The sequence below is a fragment of the Vipera ursinii genome, assembly GCF_947247035.1.
Source record: "Vipera ursinii genome assembly, chromosome: 1".
NCBI classification, from domain to species: domain Eukaryota; kingdom Metazoa; phylum Chordata; class Lepidosauria; order Squamata; family Viperidae; genus Vipera; species Vipera ursinii.
The window spans coordinates 121,549,988-121,574,251 of record NC_139512.1 but is presented as its reverse complement, the minus strand read 5'-3'; the positions used below and the strand labels follow the sequence as shown (position 1 = coordinate 121,574,251).

The following is a 24,264-nucleotide window of genomic DNA, read 5'->3' as shown; positions in this document are numbered from 1 at the left end:
GTGGTTCTTGTACCACCTCACTACTAGTCTTTGTTTAACCCGGAAAGGTAATTAGAAAGTACAGTGTGACACAGAGTTTTTTTGTAGCCCACCAGTTGCCCCTTACTGAATAAATTCCAGTTAAATAAAGCACAGCTTTATTTTTATTTTATTTATTTTATTTTAATTCCATTTATATCCCGCCCTTCTCCGAAGACTCAGGGCGGCTTACAAGCTTAGCAGTAGCCTTCATTCTATGTGTTTGCACCAATTCAATTCAAAGAGGAAATGGCTATAGGGTACATATTTAACAGGAGATCAAATATTTAGAATACTTTAGAGGGGATGGTGGAGCAAATATTTTCATTTTAAGCAATCAGGAACAGGCAAAGAATCAGCAGTAAGAAACTGCTTTGACATCTTATCAGCCGAGCTCCATAAATAAACAAAATTACTTAGCTGCAGCATGCATGTGGTTTGTAAGTCCAGAATTTTGCATTGTGATCCATACAAAGTTATTTACCCATTATTTAAGAAATGGGTTTGCCTTTCTATTACCAATATTACACCAGTATTTTTGCAGAATAATTGATGCAATTCTCCCCCCCAAAAAAAGGGAGGAAATAAGAAAGCACAACTATATATATTTGCAGCAGTACACAAGGTTAGCACATCATAGCTTGCTTTTATTTCACCTGTACCAAAGGTAAGATTCAGCTTTTCTCAGACATATTTTTAATTCATTACATGCCTAATTGTATAATAAATATCTAGGAGAATTTTTTTTACTGATGTTATGTTCTAAATTAGAGGAAGAAATGCAATCTTAGTATACCTGAGAAAATAATGTTTTAATGTTACTGCTGTGTTATAACTATTATGATTATTTTTATTTTTATTATTTTGAATTATTTCATTTTCTTTAGCCTAAATATGTTAGAGAAAAATACTATAGCAAGAATTAGGGAGGGCAGCTGCAGTGTTTCCAGATGTTAGTGGACCACACATTCCAGCATTTATTAACATTGGCTAGGCTGATAACGCTACACAAAGATGTGGTCAGTAACTTCTTGGGGCTTACCCATTCCTACCTTTGATATGTAATAAACAGGATCTTTTTATGAGGAGCATTTCCCATTATAAATATTAAAAAATTCCTGAAACATAATGTCACAAAGAATGTAAAGAACAGTTAAGATAATTGGTTTTGCTGGAATATACATTTTAATTGCTCTTAACATATCAAATAGCTCAAAATATTAAATAGGGTTATGTACTTAGATGTAATCTCTAGATTCGTTCCACACTGAGCCTTTCGTGAAAATCGAAAGAAATGCTAGTGTGAACAGCAAGTGACCCTGATTTCCAACTTTTGACTGCAGGCCCTCCGTTGCCGGAAAAACAATGAGAAAAATAATCTTCTGCGTTCTTGCTGTAATGCTTTGGTCGCAAGGTAAGTTCTGAGTCACGATCACTCAACACTGATGGCTCTTCCCTCACAGACCCAGTTCCTTCCTCTTAAGACTGAGAGATCCTAGATTGGAGGTCCTACCTCCAGAAGGCAGCACAAGCGTGCTTGAGATCAAAGGGGCCTTTGGAGGCACTTGGGGCACCATGGCCAGCATTGGCCCAGTCTGCCCACTCCTAGGCCTCCCTGCCTACTAGTGTTCCTGCGCTCTCTCCTCCTTTTCCTCGGGCTGCGATTCATGTGCTTCAGTGCAGTTGCGAGAAGCAGTTGTTAAAGGGTTGCACTCAACAGAGCAAAGTGAAAGATGAATCTTTTTCCTGCCTTGCCTAAAGCGATAGGGCAGGGGTGGTGAACCTATGGCATGCGTGCCACAGGCGGCATGCAGAACCATCCCCGTGGGCATGCATGCCATTCCCGGGCTCCTCCCCCTCCCTCTCTCCACACATGCAGAGTCTGGGAACAGCTGTGAGAGCTGGGCGGGGTCAGTGAACTTATAAAAGGAGCAGTTTGGGCGAGAGAGTAAGTGAGCGGCCTTTGGAAGCAACCAGTGGGGGTCATCAGGTCCCAGCTGAGGGAAGGCAAGGGGGTCAGTGTGGGGGGCGTGGGAGAGCTGGGATGCCTCCGCGGAGGAAAGCTGCCCCCCCCCGCCGGCTGAGCCTCTCATCCACACTGCATCATGAAAGATTGCATAGAAGGGGCACCGGACAGGGGTCTGATGGGGGGTCTACAGGGGGGAATCAGAGCCACCATCTCCCTTCTGCAGTACAGACCCATCGGTGTGGGCGGAGACGGCCCCAGAATGGCCAGAAAGGAGCTCTCACCTGGTGTGGGCCCTGTCTACATGGCGGCTCTAATGTGGGTGGTGGTTGTTGCTCCTCCTCCTCCTGCTCTGAGCCTCTTGACCGGCCAACCACACAGGGAAGCAGGAGGTGGCGGTGGTGATGCCGGCATCACCAAGCCCGGCTGGCCACAAATCTGCAAGCGAAGCTGTGCTGCCATCCTCGTGCTGGTGGGGGCAGCGGTGGGGGAAGGTGACTGTGGCACACGCCCTCCCCTCCCTGCTGCCACCCCACATTGTCCTGCATGCATGGCCCAGAGACGCACATGGGACAACGTATGGCAGCAGCAGCAAAGGATGGCCGCCTGCCAGATCCTGCCTTCCCCCGCTGCCGCCCCCACCAGTGTGAGGATGGTCAGCAAAGCTTCACTTCTGGATCTGCTGCCTGACACTATCAGCCCCTGCACACAGAGGCCTGTGAGCAGCATGCTGGCTGTCCGGCATAATGGAGTACTGGCCACAGAACCCCATCGGCACAGGTGCAAATGGCTCCGGGACAGCCAGAAGAAAGCCCTTGCCTGTCCTGGGCACATCCACTCGATGGATATGACGGTGGTGGCTTCTGCTGTTCTGACTGGTCAACCATGCAGGGAAGCAGGAGGAGGTGGAGGGGCAGCTGGGGGGTCTGGAGCTGCCTCGGCTGCTAGCTAGCAGCCTGACAAGGCAGCAGATTCATGGACCCGCTGTCCTTCCTGCTTCCCTGCATGGCTGACCAGTCAGAGCAGCAGCAGAAGCCACACCCGTCAGATGATGTGGGATGATGTGGGGTGGCAGTGGGAAGGGGAGGGTGTGTGCCATAGTCACCTTCCCCTGCCACTGCCCCCACCAGCACGAGGATGGCGGCACAGCTTCACTTGCAGATCTGCGGCCAGCCGGGCTTGGCGATGCAAGCATCGCCACTGCCACCTCCTTCTTCCTTGTGTGGTTGGCCAGTCAAGAGGCTCAGAGCAGGAGAAGGAGCAAAAGCCACAGCCCCTGTCAGAGCCACTGTGTAGACAGGGCCCACACTAGGTGAGGTCTCCTTTTCAGCCATCCTGGGACTGTCTCCGTCCATACCAATGGGGCTTCCATGATGCAGGAGGCTGTGGCTGCTGACGGACACCGTTGGCCCCCATGCACTCACTGGCCTCTGTGCATGGGGGGGCCGATAGCATCAGGCAGCAGCTGCTCCAGCCCCTGCCTTGCCTTGCCTTGCCCTGCATCAATTGGCACACCCACCCTGCCTCACCTTGCCTCACAGGACGAACCTCCAACCCACCACCCCACCTGCCAGAGACCCCCTGGATCTCCCCCAGCCCTGCCCGGCCCCCACAGGCATCCCTCCCTATAAGCATCATCGAGGTGGCCACACCAACCATGGCCACGCCCAGCCGGCACCCCACGGTGAATAAATGGGTTTTGGGTTGCGGTTTGGGCACTTGGTATCTAAAAGGTTCACCACCACTGTGATAGGGGATTTGCATTATAAACTTTCATGACCAAGGAATGCTAAAGAGCTCTAAATCTATTATTTAAATATGATGGTTATTTATTGGCTCCATGTTTGCATCTGAGATGGACCATCTGACTAGAATCTCTCCTCTATTTCTTCAAACATGTCAGAAATAAGAAGAATGATGTAATATTTTAATTTGCTAGAAAGGAAAGTTGTGAATGTACTATTCTGATTCTAATCAGGGTTTTCTCCTTCTCCTCGTCAACATATTTGTCACATACATTTGTGTGTATGTATAAACTGCCTCCCTGGGTCCCTCTGTAAGTAAGCAACATGTAACATATTCAGAAGAATGTGTAACAGAAGGAAATGTAAATGTTTTTTAATTGTTAAATTCCTAAAGAGAAAGCTTCATATCTGAATGCTCTAACAGTAATTTTATTAAAATGTATACTGTTGAAAGAAATTCTTCATCAGGGTCCAGTCCAAGCTGGGAATAAACAAAATGGAGACTGCTTTAGAAAGAAGGTTGTAGTTTATTGAAGAGCAGAGCCAGACAGAAAGATGGCTCTGGGAAAGCTGACCACATATAGCAGGGTGTGGTGGGCTTTTATACCTCCTTGGGCTTTGTATTTGGAGTCCTTCCTGGTTGAGGCTTTGTATTTCCTTTGTCATATACTTTGACCTGAGCTTCAGTGTGCCTTTCTGGTATTCTGATGGCGGTGGGTAATCCTACTATGTCCCAAAGGTCTTTAGTTTGAGTGGGCTATGTAGATTTTAGGATTCTTTGTCTTTCTAATCTCATCAACTTCTAGCTTTCTGGCTCCAACCTTTCTGAATAGGATTATCAGATCTGAGTTTCTACAGACCTGATTTCTGCTTGGGACAGAGAGACTTGGGGGGGGGGGGAGGAGGTTCCTAAGATTTTTTATTATTCCTTTGGGGAAATATATTCTGCCTTCTATAAATTCCCCAAAATATTTCTTTCTCTGAGAGCCTGACTTCCCACAATACTTTCAATGATTTAAAAAAAAACTGAAACAAACTAAAAAATGAAAAAATAAATAGCAGACAAAAGTACAGGAAAATGGAAAAAATAAAAAATAAGAATATAGTAAGCAAAAAGAAAAATATATATAAAGAAATGACTTCCCTCGTCTCACCAAATATAAACAATTTTAATAACTTACCAGATTTCGATGATCCCATCTTCCCATATCCCATCTCACACAGTCTATCTATATAGATAATCACTGTTTAAATTAACTTCTGGGTCCATTTTTCCAAAATATCCTTCAATATGTTCAGTGTTAAAATATTTGACTCCATTCTGAAATAGCAAGTCAAATTTAAATGTTCTTCTCTTTAATTGTAATCTTTACTTTGTTCTACTTCCCCCTATTGTCCAAGCTTCAAAGTCTCATCCTATCATTTAAAAAAGCAAAAGCATTCAAAGCAAAAGCATTTTTTAACAGGAAAGATTCTTACAATTACTTCAAAAATCTTATTTTGAATCCATCTGGATCTTTATTCTATTTATAAATTTCCAAATCTAATCATCCTTTTGCTGTTTATTACTTGTTGATCCCAAAGTTCCAAACAGCTGAAAAGCAGTTAAGAAACAATTTTTAAATATGATTTGAAAAGGAATTATGCAAACCCAGAATTCCGGTTTGCCTACAGCTGTAAAATGGACGTCTGGAGGACAGCTCCCATCTTCCATGTCCAGATTCGCATCACTGGGGGTGTCCTAGAGGGACTGAAGAGTCGCCCTGGAGGGGTGTCCAGACAGAAGGGGCTTTTGGAGAAATGTGGGGGGGCAGCAACCCCCTCGTTAGTGCCTGCATTCCCCTTGTACCAGCGGACGAAAGACTGACCATAGGAATATGGCCAGATCCTAAGCTGCAGACAGCCAAAGTCAAAGCTAACATCAGGCAACATTAAGCAGCATGTAAGAGGCGAGGGTAAGATTCCTCTCTTGTACCTCAACCATCCTTTTTTAACCTAATTAAGCTGCTAAGTACTTTCCCCCCTGTGAAGAGGGAGGGGGAATTTAACCCTCTCCTTGGAAGGCGGCGAAGAAATTCAGGGGTGGGGTTTTTTTTGGAAACAAAACGTTTAAGGAACAAATAACAAAAGAAAAGGATTCTTAAAGTACTTGGAGGACACCCAGTGGCTAAATGTGAAATTGCAATTCTGATTTTCTCTTTAAAGAAAACAAAAACCTAAGATAAAGAATAACCTTGAACATCAGGTGTGAGAGTCTACAATGGAAGATTTACAAAAACAAATTCATGCTCTGTGGGAAATATCCTACCAAACCTATCAGCTTCTTTCTACAGCTGGCAATGAAATAAGAGCCTTTGGAAAAGAGTGAGAAAGTATCTTGATAAAACTAATCCAAACTCAGACTGTGATTACAGCTAATATTTTATTGGGACAGGACTCAATAGAAGAAATTGAACAATTAAATATATTGGCAGAAGAATTAAATAGTCAACAAATACAGGTTTTTGAAGATGGTGATGAAGAAAATATGGAAGGATGTTTACTTGGACCAGAACAATTGTATCAAGAGGTGAAAATAATAAGATTTGGTGCTATTGGCAGATTCTTTAACTCTGTAATACAAGAATGCTTTGATGACCTGGAGGCAAAGAAGCGTAAAATGACATGGCAAAGGAAGAAAGCAAGAATAAGACAGAAGAAATATGAACATTTCTAAGAGGCCTGAAATAGATAATATTAAAATAGACAGGATAGTACTGGGATTACGAGAATTCCATTTAATTCCATTTATATCCTGCCCTTCTCCGAAGACTCAGGGCGGCTTACAAGCTTAGCAGTAGCCTTCATTCTATGTACCGTATATGCCTGCTTATTAGGGCTTTCACACACACCCCAAGCGGCATTATTACAAAGTCAGCTTAATTGCCCCCAACAATCTGGGTCCTCATTTTACCTACCTGGGAAGGATGGAAGGCTGAGTCAACCTTGAGCCTGGTGGGACTTGAACCTGCACTAATTGCAGGCAGCTGGTGTTACTTAAGGAGGCATTAGCCCACTGCTCCACCAAGGCTCTATACCTGATTTGATGAGTAGATAAAAATATTGATCACTTAACAAAAATAATAATAAAGATAAAAAATACAAATGAATGAATATTAACATTGAAATATTGAGCTTTTTAAAATGATATGGGTTAAGATGTATATATGTTAAGAATGATAGAATGTAGCTGGTATATTTCAATGTAGAGTTATGAAGGATGTATTGAATGTTAAAATGGAACAAATTTTGGTTAAGGTTTAATATGTGGAAACTATAAATGAGAAACAAGAATATTTTATTGTCCTCCTCTTCTTTTTCCGCCTTCTTTTTTCTTTCTTTCTTTTTTCTTTTTTTTTTCTCCTTGCGATTTGTATTTTAATCACTACTATTTTAAATATAGTAAAATTGATATAGACATGGAAATGAGATAAATGAGAACTGGATTACAGTATTAAGTATGGAAGAGAATTGTACAAAGGAAAAAGAGGTTATTTAGTAATATAAAATTAAAATTTTAAATGTTTTAATTTCAATATTAATACAAAATTAAAGCTAGAAAAAATAGATAAGGTGTTTGATGTTTTAAAGATGGAATGTTAAAATATGAAATATATTAAAAGATCGATGGATATACATTCAAAAAATAAAATAAAATAAACTATTAAGTGATTGATGGATAGCAATAAAAATATGTTAACTTAGATAAAAGGTAATATATATCGAAGAAAAAAGAGAGAGGAAGTATTGGTTATAATAATGTGGAGATTTGTAATAATATGTATCTGTCTGAAAATGGAACTATTGTAACTCGGACATCACGTTGCTTTCTAAAGATTTTATTGTAAATATTGAAAAACTAATAAAATATTATAAAAAAAGGAATTATGCAAACCCAGGGTTCAAAAAGTTTGAGCAGTCTCTTCTGCCACAGCCACTAACTTGCCAGAGAATGCTGTCCTCCTGTGAGGAGCAATTGTCTGGAGCTCTTGGGGGCAATCTGAGGTCCTTTTCTGGAGGGGAATTACAAAGAGCCGTCTACTCACCAGCTTTTCATTCTCCCACGGTCAGCAGTTCCACTTTTAGCAGAGATGTCTTCCATTTGCCATTTTTCCCAAAGGTCTGAATTCTCGAATCTTATTGTATTTGAAACTGAGTCATAGAGCTGGAACTTTTCAAAATCTTTGATGCAAATAATTTTTGAAATTTCTACTCCCAAATCCCATTGATGCAATATGTAGGCAAAAAGATAGGTGATGGAAAATTACAGATTGAGTTGTTGCTTTGCCTCCTCTCTTTCAGCTGTGGATGGTCTGGAATGTTATCACTGTCCCAATGGAGGAAGATGTTTTACCACAGCTACCTGCTCTGATCGTCAAGACCGATGTATGTCCATATTCTTTAAAGCAATTGGTAAGTATAATAGTGTGAAAAAATAATTATATTTAGTTCCTTTAATTTTTTTTCTTGTGCTGGCATTAGCTTCAGCGTGACCCTTGCACTGGCACTAGCAGCCCCAGTTACAGAGTGCGCATGCTCACGGCCCCACTCACACATACATGCGTGGAGCTACATTTGAGTATGTGTGGATGTGTGCATAAAGAAATCTGGCCCTCCCTTTGCCACCGGGCTGCCAACCCAGAAAGTTGGTGACGCCTGATCTACAGGAAGCCACTGGGTGAGATCATGCGTAACCATGACTTAAGGTATCTAAAATACACTGATGATATCCAACTCATGAAGCTGTTGCTGCCCTCTCATGATATAATATAACTAAATATAACTAAATAAATAAATACCTGGAGGCTGTGGGGGCCTGGATGGAGGACAACAGGCTTTGACTGAACTCTGGCAAGATGAAATGGCTTTGGGTGCATGGAGCCCCAAGGCCCAAGACTTTGACATCGATAGTCTGAATTGCATAGAACTACCCCAGACAGATCCAGACCGCAACTTGGGGGTTTCTCCTGGACTCGCAACTCCTGCTTGAAGATGGCAATCGCAGCTAGGAGAGCTTTTGCACAACTTCACATTATGTACTAGTTGCAGCCCCTCCTGGGTCAGGACTACTTGCATTTGGTGTTTCAAGCCCTAGTCATCCTGCAGTTGGACTATTGCAACACCCTCTACATGGGGCTGCCTTTGAAAATCATTTGAAAGCTACAGGTAGTGCAAAGTGCAGAGTGTGACAAGACGGACAGTTCTTGGGCTCCAAAGCATGGCCCATGTAAAACCACTGCTCTACAAGCTGCCCAGGCTGATGGTTTGCTTCCAGATGCAATTCAAGTGTTGGTAATCATCTTTAAAGCCCTTTATGACATGGGTCCAGGCTACCTAGACCGTCTCACTGGGATTGGCACTCCCCACCTGTTCTGGCAGAGGAGGCATGCTGCAGGCCCTATCAGCCAGGGCATTCTGGCTGGCGAGGTCCAGGAGAAGGGCCTTTGCCACTGAGCCTGTCCTTTCAAACATCTTGCCGCCCTCCCCCCAAGTGAGGTTGGATCCAACCTCCCTGACCTTCCACAAGAGCTTAAATACCAGTTAAAGCTTAAAGCTCTGCCAATTGGCTTGGGGCTGTTTATGGAGGGTTTTCATCTCCACCCCGAACCAACCCAGTGATGCCCTCGATGTGATGTCCCGTTGCCTGGAAGTGGTTGCCTGGAAGTGGATTTGGATGGGGAAGAACAGGCTCCGGCTCAACCCAGCCAAGACTGAGTGGCTTTACGTTCTAGCATCTCGTTTAGTCCAAGAGGTTCCATCTTTGGTTATGGGAGGAGAGATGTTACCTCCCGTTGATAGGGCACGCAATCTAGGCATCCTCCTGGATTCACGACTCAGTTTTGAAGATCATATTGGAGTCGTGGCCAGGGGGGCATTTGCCCAGGTTCACCTGGTGCACCAGTTGCACTCCTTTCTGGACCAAGATGCCCTACGTACAGTCACCCAAGCACTCGTTACCTCCCGTATAGATTACTGCAATGCTCTTTACATGGGGCTGCCCTTGAAGACCACCTGGAGGCTTCAGCTGGTGCAGAATGCAGCCGTGTGGGTAGTGATGGGAGCACCCCGATACTCCCATATTACACCCCTCCTGCATGAGCTGCATTGGTTACCGGTTGTCCTCCGGGTGAGATTTAAGGTGCTGGTACTTACCTTTAAAGCCCTACATGGCTTAGGCCTGGGATACTTGCAGGGCCATCTGCTGCCGGGAACGACTTCCCATCACCCAGTGCGCTCACACAGAGAGGGCCTCCTTAGGGTACTGTCGGCTAGACAATGTCGGCTGGCGACCCCCAGGGGGAGGGCCTTCTCTGTGGGAGCACCAGCCCTATGGAACCAGCTCCCCCTTGAGCTTCGGATGGCCCCAGATCTCCAGTCCTTTCGCCGCAGCCTCAAAACACTCCTTTTCCATCAAGGCTGACCTGGACTGACAGGGATTTTAATTATGTTTTTAATTTTTAACTTATTTTATTTTTTTTATTAAAGAGTTTTACAAAAACAAAATTTTACAATATATCCCCAAATCCCCCCACCCCAAACCCCCCCACTTCCCCCCCCCACTTCCCAGAGCTAAATACAGGATTATAGTTACAATAATCATATTCTAAATAAAAATTATGTATAATATACAATTAACCAAATTCATAATGTGCTTTAACTCCCCTTTAACATAACTACAATAAAGTACCAATAATAATATCCCACTAAAATCTACTCATAAGCTAAATGGAACTTTTTAGTCCCATATTTGTTCTGAATATAATTTATCCATCTCCTCCAAACTGAAATATATCTTTCCTGTGAATGATCTTTCAAATAAGCAGAAATCTTAGACATTTCTGCAAGATTCGAAACTTTAAACACCCATTCTTCTATAGTGGGCAAACTATCCTTCTTCCAATATTGTCCCACCAGTAACCGTGCTACTTATTTTAATTTTTAATTTTAATTTATTCTACGGGGGCCATTAATTTAATTTTCTTTTAACTTCTGTATTATTGTATTTTGTTGTTGTTAGCCACCCTGAGTCCTTCGGAAGATAGGGCAGCATATAAGTCCCAATAATAAATAAATAAATAATAAATTTTATTTATATCATCTAGGTTTTGCATAGTCTTATCTTTTAATATTGTAAGACAATCAGTGTTATCCTGTGATACGTTGGGTGGCCAATAAATTTTATAAATCAATAAAGACAGTATACAAATAGTACACAAATAGACAAATAAATTGAATTTGGGTTGATGATTAACCATGGGCCTAATCCAAATCATTTTTTTTAATTGAAAAGTTTTACAATACATTTTTAACAAAACAAAACCCCTCCCAACCCCCTCACCTCTCCCCAACCCTCCCCAACACCTCCCTCCCTTCCCCCTCCCCTACTTCCCAGAGCTAAATACAGGGTATAAAAATACAAACAATCATAATCTACCTTATGCAAACAACAATAAACTATTAAATCTATCGCACTTTAACTCTTATAAAATAACTACAAGCAATATAAATATCACATCAATACTTATTCAAATGCTAGAAGAAACTTTTTAGTCCCATATTTATTCTGGATATAATCAATCCATTTTTTCCACTCCACAATATATCTCTGTTGCGAATGGTCTTTCAAGTACGCTGAGATCTTTGCCATTTCCGCCAGGTTGAAAACTTTTAAAGTCCATTCTTCTATAGTTGGCAGTTCTACCTTCTTCCAATATTGCCCTACTAAAAGTCTTGCTGCCGTAATTAAATCCAACATCAACTTAGTGTCCACAACAGTAGTATCAGTAATGCCCAGTAAAAACAATTGTGGAGAAAACTTTATCCTTTTCTTAAATATCTTTTGCATGTTCCACCAGATTTTAATCCAAAAAGCTTTAACCTTTTTACAGGTCTACCATATATGAAAATACGTTGCATCTTCACCACCACACCTCCAACATTTAGGCTGGCAGTTCGGATACATACTTGCTAATTTTTTAGGATCTAAGTGCCACCTATAAAACATTTTATAAAAGTTCTCTCTTAAATTTTGAGCTTGTGTAAATTTTACATTTCTCACCCAAATCTTTTCCCAAGTATCCATTGTAATGACTTCTTGAAAATTCTGAGCCCACTTTATCATACAGTCTTTAACAAGTTCTGTCTCTGAATCAATTTCTATCAATGCAAGATATATCCTTTTAATATGTGCTTGACCTTGATCTCTAATTTGCTTTACCAGATTTTCATCAGTCATTGAAAAACCAATTTTCTGGTCTTCTTTCCACCTGGCCTGTAATTGCCCATACTGAAACCAAGTTTGTACAATCTTTTCTTCTCTTAAGATATTATATGGCTTTAAATGCCATACATTCCTTTCCAAACTTAAAATTTCCTTATATGTAGTCACATCATGTTTAAACCCAACACTTATATTTTCTATTGTGTGTTTCGGTATTGCCCACATAGGTATCTTATAATTTAACTTATGTCTATACTTTTTCCAAACTCGCAACAGAGCATGTCTTAAAATATGTACCTTGAACACATTATCCACCTTCTTATCATACAATAAATATGCATGCCAACCAAATAACAGATCATGGCCTTCAAGATTTAATAATCTCACTTGTGTTAAATTAATCCAATCACTTATCGCTCACAAAGCAGCAGCTTCATAGTATAGTTTAAGATTAGGCATTTTAAGACCACCTCTCTCACGCGTATCCTGCATAATCTTAAATTTAACTCGTGGCCTTTTCCCTGCCCAGACAAATTTATTAATACCCTTTTGTCATTCCTCCAAGTTTGAATCCTTTTTAAGAATAGGTATCATTTGAAATAAAAATAAAAATTTCGGCAAAACATTCATTTTCACTGCTGCAATTCTTCCCAATAAAGATAATTGTAGTTTTTTCGAGCTATCCAATTCTTTTTGAACTTTTCCCCATAACTTTTCATAATTATTTTTATATAGCTTTACATTTGAGGGTGACAAATATATCCCCAAATATTTAACCCTTTTAACAATTTCAAATCCCGTTAGCTCTTCTAAAACAGCCTTTTGTGATACTGTCATATTCTTAGACAACATTTTAGTTTTTTGTATGTTAACCTTGAATCCAGAAACTTTCCCATATTGCATTATTATCTCCATCAGTTCTACAACTGAATCTTCAGGCTGAGTTACCGTAACAACCAGATCGTCTGCAAACGCCCTCAGTCTGTAATCCTGATCTCTTATTTGAATTCCCCTAATTTTTTCTGAGTCCCATATTTTAATCAATAATATCTCCAATGTTAAAACAAATAGTAAAGGTGACAACGGGCACCCCTGCCTTGTGCCCTTTTCAACGTTACATACTTCCGTCAAACTATTATTAACTATTATACGGGCTGTTTGCTTTTGATATAATGCCCTAATTGGTTGTAAAAATTTATCCCCAAAGTTCATTTTATCTAATACTTTCAACAAAAATTGCCAATCCAATTGATCAAAGGCTTTTTCAGCATCCAAGAAGATCAACGCTGCAGGGATCTGATTGTTTCTTTCCAAAAATTCCAACAAATCAACTATATGCCTCACATTGTTCTTCATTTGTCTACAACTTATAAACCCAGTTTGGTCACCATGAATTACTTGTTGCAATACCCTCATTAATCTGTTAGCTAAAACCTTAGCAAATATCTTGTAGTCCGTATTCAAAAGTGATATTGGCCTATAATTTTTTGCTTGGGTGACATCCTGGTCTTCCTTTGGAATCAAAGAAATAAAAGCAGTTTTCCAGGACGGGCGCACCCCTCCTCCCATTTGAATTGTCTGAAACTATTCCCTTAATGGCTTTACCATCTCTAACTGTAAATTTTTATAATACACAGCAGTCAATCCATCCGTACCTGGCGCCTTACCCACTTTCAATTGTTTAATTGCTGAAAAAATTTCTTCCTCAGTTATCAATTGATTCATCTCTTCCTTTTGTTCTTGTGTAAGGACAGGAATATTAGCATTCATCAAATATACATCAATATCTGCCTCACTAATCTTATCTCTAGCATATAACTTAGAGTAAAAATCAACAAAAGTCTTCTTAATAAGACTCTGCTGATACACTACCTTACCCTTATGTTCTATTCTATCTATATTAGAAGCCCTTTGTTTCTTCCTTAACAAATAAGCTAACCATCTACCTGGTTTATTGGCATTGCAAAAAGTATTATGTCTAGCATACCGTAAGTTAGTTGCCACTTGACCAGCCATCAACTTGTCGAACTGTCCCCTTAATAAATTAATTACCTCTTTAATCTTCACATCCGATGGATTCAAAATTAAAGCCTTTTCTTTTTCCCTAATTTCATACTCTAATTCCTTCCTCCTGAATTCCAGATTGTGTCTATATTTGTTATTCAAATATATTAATACACCTCTCATATAAGCTTTACTAGCATCCCAGACCATTTCAATAGAAGTACCTTTATGCATATTAATTTTTAAAAAATCCTTCATCTGTTTTTTACATTCTTCCACATTTTCCTGATTTCTAAACAAATTCTCATTTAGACGCCAGGAGCGCCTATCTCTATTATCTTTTTCTATCTCTAACCAGACTGGACTATGATCAGACATAGTTCTTGGACAAATCTTAATCTTCTTAATCCTGGAAAAGAAATCATTAGTAATTAGTATAAAGTCAATCCTAGAAAAAGATTGATGTCTATCAGAAAAAAAAGTATAGTCCTTCTCTTGCAAATTTCTTTCTCTCCAAATATCTTGTAGTTCCAAATCGTCCTTCATTTCAAAAAAAGATTTAGGCAGTTTAGCATGACTTGGAATACTTTTAAAAAAACCACTCTTGTCCATTTGTACATCCAAAACACCGTTCCAGTCTCCCATAAAAATAAAAGATTTATAATCCCACTGAGTAATCTTGCTGTGTAGTAAACTATAAAAGTCTGCTTGTTGTTGATTAGGAGCATATAATCCAACCAGAAGTGTTTTCTTGCCTTCTATTAACAGTTCAATTATAACATATCTTCCTTGTTTATCTGCTTCAATTAAATCCGCTGTCAAGGTATTCTTAACATAGACAACCACTCCATTTTTCTTATCCGTTGCGGATGCAATAAATTGTGTACCCAGTCTTGAATTTTGTTCCGTAACTCTAATATGTGTTTCTTGTAAACAAATAACATCATTCTTATATTGTTTTAAATATTGAAAAACTTTCTTTCTCTTCTGTGGTGAATTTAAGCCATTAACATTCCTGGTTAGAAACTTTGTCGCCATCCTTCACGACCCGAAGCTTTTGGAGCGCTTCTTCCAAAATCACCTGGACTCTCTTAGGTCGCGCTCCTCCCACAGCTTCACTATAAGTAAGTTTTGGAGGTGCCATCATGACTTTCTGCTGTTCTTGTTCTTGCTCTCGTCTCATTCATCTCGAAGCAGCACGCGTCATCCTCTGGTCTCTGGCCTCCTCCGATGATACTGAAATTTGATTCACTCCTGTAGCTTTCTCTTCTATCTGCGTCATTCCTTCAGCACCTTGTAAATTCTCACTACATAATTGAGGCTCTCCCTCACCATTCTTCTTTGTAGATTCCAAAAGTGGTATGGGGACTGCTTTTAAAACATTACTATAGAAATCACGTGCCTGCAACACTGTAGTAAGACGATGTCTCATGCCTCCATGCATCACCACCATACCCATTGGTATCTCCCATCTGAACTTAATATCACGTCGTCTTAATTCTTGTGCCAAAAAGGCAAATTCCTTCCTTGTCCTTAGGATTCTTGGAGGGATCTCTTTTAAAATCAAAACTTCTTGCTCAGCAATTGCAAATTTATTATTGTAAAAGGCTTGAATAACCTCATTTCTAATTGCTCTCTTTGTAAAATAAACCACCACATCTCTGGGTAATTTCCTTTGTCTTGCAATCTACGAGTTAACACGGAAAATTTTGTCTATATCCTCCATAATTGCATCTGCTGGTCGCCCCAGCACACCTTCCAAAGCCTTAGAAACTATTTTCTTCAAATTTTCTTAAGGATCCTCTTTTAAGCCTCTGATTCTCACAGCAAACTCCATCTCATGGTACTGTACCAAGGTCAAATCACTATCACTTTTATCCACCACATTTTCAGTCTTTGTCATTTTTGCATCTAATCTAATATTATTTTGGCTGAGATCTTCCACTCTCTCGTCCAAGCGTTCTATGCATACAGCCATGCCTTGAAATGCAAGTAAGATGTCTGCCCTAATTTCTGTTAACTTCTCATCCAGAAGCTCTGTAAGCTTTTCATCCATAAGCTCAGCTAATTGTTGCGATTGCTTTTTCATAGCCTCTTGCAACACATCCTGCAAGTCTTTAACTGTAAGAGTTGGTACAGGTGCAAGTGCAGGTGCAGAGGGAGGGGGCATTAAAGCTTGTAACGAAGACTGCTGCACCAGAGAAGCCCCCGCGCTTCTAGGAACTTTAGAGGATTTGGCAGCCATTTTCACCCACTATTGCCTGCTACGCACTTTCACTTTCAAACTCCACAAAGTCCATTGAGTTAAAGATCATAAATTCACTTTCACCTGGATCTCCTGTATCGCTCTGCCTGCATCCAGGTTCTCAAAGGTTCTCTCTTGCTGGCAGGGATGGTTGCTGACGCCCTGCTCTGCTCCAAAAAACCCGGAGCAGAGGTGCCCCGCAGTCCGGAGCAAACTCAGGCTTCGGGGGGCTCAATCCTTCAGCCACCAAAACTTTTAGCTCTGGCGGCCCTGGAGAGCTCTACCCCTACCCGACGCCTTGCCACCTGGAAGTCCCCTAATCCAAATCATTGAGATCCTAAGTCGTATGTTGCATTAGAAGACCCATCAAGTTATTTTACAGGGTTAATTGAACCAGATGGTCCTTCATCTTATTCCCTGACCCCCAACAGCAATGGCCCCATAATCCAGGTCTGCGTCTGACAGCAAGCTGTGGTTCTTGTACCACCTCACTACTAGTCTTTGTTTAACCCGGAAAGGTAATTAGAAAGTACAGTGTGACACAGAGTTTTTTTGTAGCCCACCAGTTGCCCCTTACTGAATAAATTCCAGTTAAATAAAGCACAGCTTTATGTGTTTGCACCAATTCAATTCAAAGAGGAAATGGCTATAGGGTACATATTTAACAGGAGATCAAATATTTAGAATACTTTAGAGGGGATGGTGGAGCAAATATTTTCATTTTAAGCAATCAGGAACAGGCAAAGAATCAGCAGTAAGAAACTGCTTTGACATCTTATCAGCCGAGCTCCATAAATAAACAAAATTACTTAGCTGCAGCATGCATGTGGTTTGTAAGTCCAGAATTTTGCATTGTGATCCATACAAAGTTATTTACCCATTATTTAAGAAATGGGTTTGCCTTTCTATTACCAATATTACACCAGTATTTTTGCAGAATAATTGATGCAATTCTCCCCCCCCAAAAAAGGGAGGAAATAAGAAAGCACAACTATATATATTTGCAGCAGTACACAAGGTTAGCACATCATAGCTTGCTTTTATTTCACCTGTACCAAAGGTAAGATTCAGCTTTTCTCAGACATATTTTTAATTCATTACATGCCTAATTGTATAATAAATATCTAGGAGAATTTTTTTTACTGATGTTATGTTCTAAATTAGAGGAAGAAATGCAATCTTAGTATACCTGAGAAAATAATGTTTTAATGTTACTGCTGTGTTATAACTATTATGATTATTTTTATTTTTATTATTTTGAATTATTTCATTTTCTTTAGCCTAAATATGTTAGAGAAAAATACTATAGCAAGAATTAGGGAGGGCAGCTGCAGTGTTTCCAGATGTTAGTGGACCACACATTCCAGCATTTATTAACATTGGCTAGGCTGATAACGCTACACAAAGATGTGGTCAGTAACTTCTTGGGGCTTACCCTTTCCTACCTTTGATATGTAATAAACAGGATCTTTTTATGAGGAGCATTTCCCATTATAAATATTAAAAAATTCCTGAAACATAATGTCACAAAGAATGTAAAGAACAGTTAAGATAATTGGTTTTGCTGGAATATACATTTTAATTGCTCTTAACATATCAAATAGCTCAAAATATTAAATAGGGTTATGTACTTAGATGTAATCTCTAGATTCGTTCCACACTGAGCCTTTCGTGAAAATCGAAAGAAATGCTAGTGTGAACAGCAAGTGACCCTGATTTCCAACTCTTGACTGCAGGCCCTCCGTTGCCGGAAAAACAATGAGAAAAATAATCTTCTGCGTTCTTGCTGTAATGCTTTGGTCGCAAGGTAAGTTCTGAGTCACGATCACTCAACACTGATGGCTCTTCCCTCACAGACCCAGTTCCTTCCTCTTAAGACTGAGAGATCCTAGATTGGAGGTCCTACCTCCAGAAGGCAGCACAAGCGTGCTTGAGATCAAAGGGGCCTTTGGAGGCACTTGGGGCACCATGGCCAGCATTGGCCCAGTCTGCCCACTCCTAGGCCTCCCTGCCTACTAGTGTTCCTGCGCTCTCTCCTCCTTTTCCTCGGGCTGCGATTCAGGTGCTTCAGTGCAGTTGCGAGAAGCAGTTGTTAAAGGGTTGCACTCAACAGAGCAAAGTGAAAGATGAATCTTTTTCCTGCCTTGCCTAAAGCGATAGGGCAGGGGTGGTGAACCTATGGCATGCGTGCCACAGGCGGCATGCAGAACCATCCCCGTGGGCATGCATGCCATTCCCGGGCTCCTCCCCCTCCCTCTCTCCACACATGCAGAGTCTGGGAACAGCTGTGAGAGCTGGGCGGGGTCAGTGAACTTATAAAAGGAGCAGTTTGGGCGAGAGAGTAAGTGAGCGGCCTTTGGAAGCAACCAGTGGGGGTCATCAGGTCCCAGCTGAGGGAAGGCAAGGGGGTCAGTGTGGGGGGCGTGGGAGAGCTGGGATGCCTCCGCGGAGGAAAGCTGCCCCCCCCACCGGCTGAGCCTCTCATCCACACTGCATCATGAAGGATTGCATAGAAGGGGCACCGGACAGGGGTCTGATGGGGGATCTACAGGGGGGAATCAGAGCCACCATCTCCCTTCTGCAGTACAGACGCATCGGTGTGGGCGGAGACGGCCCCAGAATGGCCAGAAAGGAGCTCTCACCTGGTGTGGGCCCTGTCTACATGGCGGCTCTAATGTGGGTGGTGGTTGTTGCTCCACCTCCTCCTGCTCTGAGCCTCTTGACCGGCCAACCACACAGGGAAGCAGGAGGTGGCGGTGGTGATGCCTGCATCACCAAGCCTGGCTGGCCACAGATCTGCAAGCGAAGCAGATCTATTGTAACTCGGACACCACGTTGCTTTCTAAAGATATTATTGTAAATATTGAAAAACTAATAAAATATTGTAAAAAAAAGGAATTATGCACACCCCCTGTAAGGAGCAATTGTCTGGAGCTCTTGGGGACAATCTGAGGTCCTTTTCTGGAGGGGAATTACAAAGAGCCGTCTACTCACCAGCTTTTCATTCTCCCACGGTCAGCAGTTCCACTTTTAGCAGAGATGTCTTCCATTTGCCATTTTTCCCAAAGGTCTGAATTCTCGAATCTTATTGTATTTGAAATTGAGTCATAGAGCTGGAACTTTTCAAAATCTTTGATGCAAATACTTTTTGAAATTTCTACTCCCAAATCCCATTGATGCAATATGTAGGCAAAAAGATAGGTGATGGAAAATTACAGATTGTTGCTTTGCCTCCTCTATTTCAGCTGTGGATGCTCTGGAATGTTATAATTGTCCCAATGGAGGAAGATGTTTTACCACAGCTACCTGCTCTGATCGTCAAGACCGATGTATGTCCATATTCTTTAAAGGAATTGGTAAGTATAATAGTGTGAAAAAATAATTATATTTAGTTCCTTTTTTTTTACCTCTATGATGATTGAATTTTCTCCTGGAAGTGGTTGCAGGGTCCATTGCTTTCTGAATACTGATCTTTACTAGCTCTATCTGTGCAAGGGCCATAACCTTCACCTCACGAGGCCCAAAAGACCTGAGGTGAATTTTAATTCTGCTTCTCTCTGAACTTAGGCCAGGAGTAGGCAAACTTGGCTCTTTTATGACTTGGGGACTTCACTCCCAGAATTCCTGAGTCAGCATGGCTGGTTCAGGAATTCTGGGTATTGAAGTCCACAAGTCATAAAAGAGCCAAGGTTGTCTACCTCTGACATAAACAATACTGTACCCAATCATTGTTATGGAGTCAGCCATTGTTAGCAATAACATATCCAGGGATCCTTTGGCTCAGGATGCACCTTTCAGGACTGAAGGAATCTTGGAATAAGTAGCTTCCACAGCCCACTAAAATTTCCATTAGTGTCTCAGGTATCCAAACAATAGAATTGACTAAATTAATCTGGACTCTGGAACAAATGCAAGGGTTACCCTAAGTATTATTCAACAAGAACAATAAGAAACAATCCTTCATCAACAATGAGTAAGAATGCAATGTTACTCATTACTTCAAGTTAAAGCTCCTCCACAAGACTTTGATTACAGGGCAAGCAAAATGCTTGATAATGGGATTGCCGATGCATTACTAGACAGTCTGCTGATTCTTTTGGATATCATGATTGCTCTCAGGGGAGCAGGTATGTCACTTTCAAACCTCACCACCCTGCCCCGGTCTCAGTCTTGCTATCCAACACATTTTTCACATGAAAGAAGCAAGAATTTGGAATAATGTGGTTGTGCTGTGTGCTTGGCCCAACTTCCTGAACAAATGAAGAAAGGCTAATCTATCTAGGACCTTCCATCATTAACAAAAGACAATGTTGGTGAAGTGAAAAATTTTTCCCAACAGCAACCACAAAATCTTTTTTTTCCTGTAGGGTACATGCCGCCAAGGTATGCCAAGAGGTGCGGCAGACAGTATGAGTGTGATGTTTTGAATTCAGTACCAAGCGCAGGGGTTAGCGCCGTTTGTTGTGACTATGACAGATGCAACCGTTAGCATTCACTTTCAACTGGAGACCTTCTCAATGACATCATTGGCCACAACTGATTGCACTGGATGTGATTTGTCTAAAATTCAAGAGCGATTTGGAATGTGATGTCCAATAATATTCTCAATCCATCCTATATGAATGGGAAAATAAATAAAACCTGATCTTTCATTGTATACTATGAAAAAGGACTTTTTTGTGTGTCTATCCTATGTCTACACCAAATCAGCATTGTTGGAGTTTCCTCAGTACTGATAATGTTGCACAAAAGCTAACACAAGTCTATATAATATCCCTGAATATCACAACAATATGCCAGTTGTCAAAACTCAAAAGGAAAAGGAAAAGAGGAGTCTTAACACTATTTCACAGCAATATTATTATTATTTTATTATTTATTAAATTTTTATACCGCCCTTCAGCCGAAGGACTCAGGGCGGTGTACAGGGCAATAAATATCAAAATGTAAATACAAAAGTTAAAAAAGAGATTAAAAAGAATTAAATAATTATGCCCAAGAATACAATACAAAAAGTGTGTTAAAACTTATTTAAAACCAACCCCAAACCCATCAGACCAGGCCAGATTGTTCAAATAGATGAGTTTTTAAATCACGCCGGAAGGAGCGCAGGTTGGGGGCCATCCGGAGCTCAACCGGAAGGCGGTTCCACAGGTCTGGCGCGCCCACAGAGAACGCCCTTCCCCTGGGGGCCACCAATCAACATTCTCTGATTGGAGACACCGTGAGGAGGCCCTCTCTGTCGGAGCGCACTGGATGGAGGGAAGTTGATGCCGGCAGCAGGTGCTGCCGTAGGTAATCTGGACCCATGCCATGTAGGGCTTTGTAGGTCATAACCAGCACCTTGAATCTCACCCGGAGGGCAACCAGCAGCCAATGCAGCTCGCGGAGCAGAGGTGTAACATGGGAGTATCGGGAGACCCCCAACACAACTCGCGCGGCTGCATTCTGCACCAGTTGAAGCCTCCAGGTGGTCCTCAAGGGCAGCCCCATGTAGAGAGCGTTGCAGTAGTCCAAGCGAGAGGTCACAAGCGCATGAGTGACTGTATGCAAGGCATCCCAGTCTAGATAGGGTCGCAACTGGCGCACCAGGCGAACCTGGGCGAAGGCCCCCCTAGTCACAGCTCCTATATGATCTTCTAAGGAGAGCCGTGAATCTAGAAAGACCCCCAAGTTGCGAGCCCTATCTACGGGGGGTAATAGCTCACCCCCCATAGAAAGAGATGGAATATTCTGAATATCCTGAGATGCCTGCCACTCAGTCTTGTCAGGGTTGAGTCCAAGCCTGTTCCTCCCCATCCAGACCCGAACCGCCTCCAAGCAATGGGACATCACGTCGAGGGCATCACTGGGGTGGTTTGGGGTCGAAATAGAAAGCTGGGTATCATCAGCGTACTGATGATAACCAACTCCAAAACCACGAATAATCTCACCCAGCGGTTTCATGTAGATGTTGAACAGGAGAGGCAAGAGAACCGATCCCTGAGGAAGTCCACAAATGAGAGGTCTCAAGGTCAATCTCTGTCCCCCTGCCAACACCGACTGCGAGCGTCCCAGAAGGTAGGAGGTGAACCACTGAAGAACTGTGCCTCCCACTCCCAACCCCCTGAGGCGCCGCAGCGGGATACCATGGTCGATGGTATTGAAAGCCGCTGAGAGGTCTAAAAGGACTAGGACAGAGGAACAACCCCTGTCCTGCGCCCGCAAGAGATCATTCACCAGCGCGACCAATGCCATCTCCATGCTGTACCCGGGCCTGAAGCCCGATTGGTACGGGTCTAGATAATCAGCTTCCTCCAGGAACAGAGGGAGCTGATGTGCCACCACGCTCTCAACAATCTTTGCAAGAAAGCGAAGGTTGGAGACCGGACGGAAGTTATTTAATACAGCTGGGTCCAGGGCAGGCTTCTTGAGGAGGGGTCTCACCACCGCCTTCTTCAAGGCGGCGGGAAAACTACCCTCCCTCAGAGAAGCAGTTATCACTGCCTGGAGCCAGCCTCGTGTCCCATCCCGGGCTGCATAAACCAGCCAGGAGGGGCATGGGTCCAACGAACACGTGGTGGAGCTCAGCTTCCCCATGATCCTGTCCACGTCTTCAGGAGTCACAGGATCGAACTCCTCCCAGATAACATTGACAAGACTGCCCGTATCCTCATCATCAGACTCTGCCCAGTCGGAGTCCAGACCCGTCCGGATCTGAGCGATTTTGTCGGACAGATATCGACTAAACTCCTCGGCACGACCCTGCAAGGGCTCCTCCCTCACCTCCTGATTAAGGAGGGAGCGAGTTACTCTAAACAGGGCGGCTGGGCGATTATCTGCGGACGCGATGAGGGTGGCAAAGTGGTTAGACCTTGCCACCCTCATCGCCACGAGATAAGTTCTCGTGAACGACCTTAGTCGTAACTGGTCATATTCGGATCGGCTGGACCTCCAACAGCTCTCTAGGCCCTGTCTCTGATGCTTCATCTCCCGGAGCTCCATGGAGAACCATGGAGCCCATTGGGATCTGCGCCGGGTCAAGGGCCGCATGGGTACAACTCGGTCGAGTGCCTCTGTGGCCGCCCTTTCCCAGGCTTCCACTAGGGCATCGGCCGAGCTGTGGGCAAAGGAGGCAGGTGGGGGCCCAAGCGCCTCCTGGAACCGCTCAGGGTCCATCAGGCGCCTAGGGTGGAACCATCTCATTGGCTCAGCAACCCCATGATGGGGAGTGGCAAAACGGAAGACCAGCCGCAGGAGATGATGATCGGTCCATGACAGGGGTGTAATAATTGGAAAACCCACACCAAGATCATCTAACCACCGTCCGGATAGAAAAACCAAATCGAGCGTGTGACCCCCCCCCATGAGTTGGGCCCTGAATAACCTGCATCAGGTCCATGGCCGTCATGGAAGCCATGAACTCCCGAGCTAACTCAGATGATCCCCCCAGGGATGGTAGGTTGAAGTCACCCAAGACCATAAGTTTGGGGAACTCAACCACCAACCCTGAGAGGATATCGAGAAGCTCAGGCAGAGCTGCTGCTACGCGACTAGGTGAAACGTACACCAGCAGCAAGCCCAACTGAGCTCTAGGGCCACATCTCAGGAGGAGGGACTCACACCCGACTATCCGGACCATGGTGGCCTCCCGCGGACATAAGGTCTCCCTCGCAACTACTGCCACTCCACCACCCGTACCCTGGGCCCGAGGCTGGTGCAGCACCCGGAAGCCTGATGGGCAAAGATCAACCAGGGGGACACCGCCCTCTGGGCCCAACCAGGTCTCCGTAATGCAATGTACATATTTCCATTATTTTCCTTGTGGTATGCACAAGGCTCAGTACTGTCTCCATTGCTTTTTAACATCTACAGCAGAAGTCCCCCAACTGGCCAGTGCTTGCATGCATGCACAAGTACTCACCCTCTCTCATGCCAGTGATAGTTTCGGCATGACCCTTGGCACAAATCTTGCGCCGGCACTAGCCCCATCTCTAGCCTTGGCATGCCCCTCATGCCTGTGCTAGTCTCGGTGCTAGCCTCAGTG

The 24,264-nt window shown here is 42.9% G+C and overlaps 1 long non-coding RNA gene across 1 annotated transcript; it reads left to right on the top strand.

The window, feature by feature from the left end:
• The first annotated feature begins 1,359 nt into the window (after positions 1–1,359).
• On the top strand, positions 1,360–20,900 carry LOC310646238. Its single transcript, XR_014493653.1, has 3 exons — positions 1,360–1,432; positions 8,071–8,181; positions 20,606–20,900. It is a non-coding gene; the product is annotated as an uncharacterized lncRNA (long non-coding RNA).
• Positions 20,901–24,264: the final 3,364 nt, after the last annotated feature.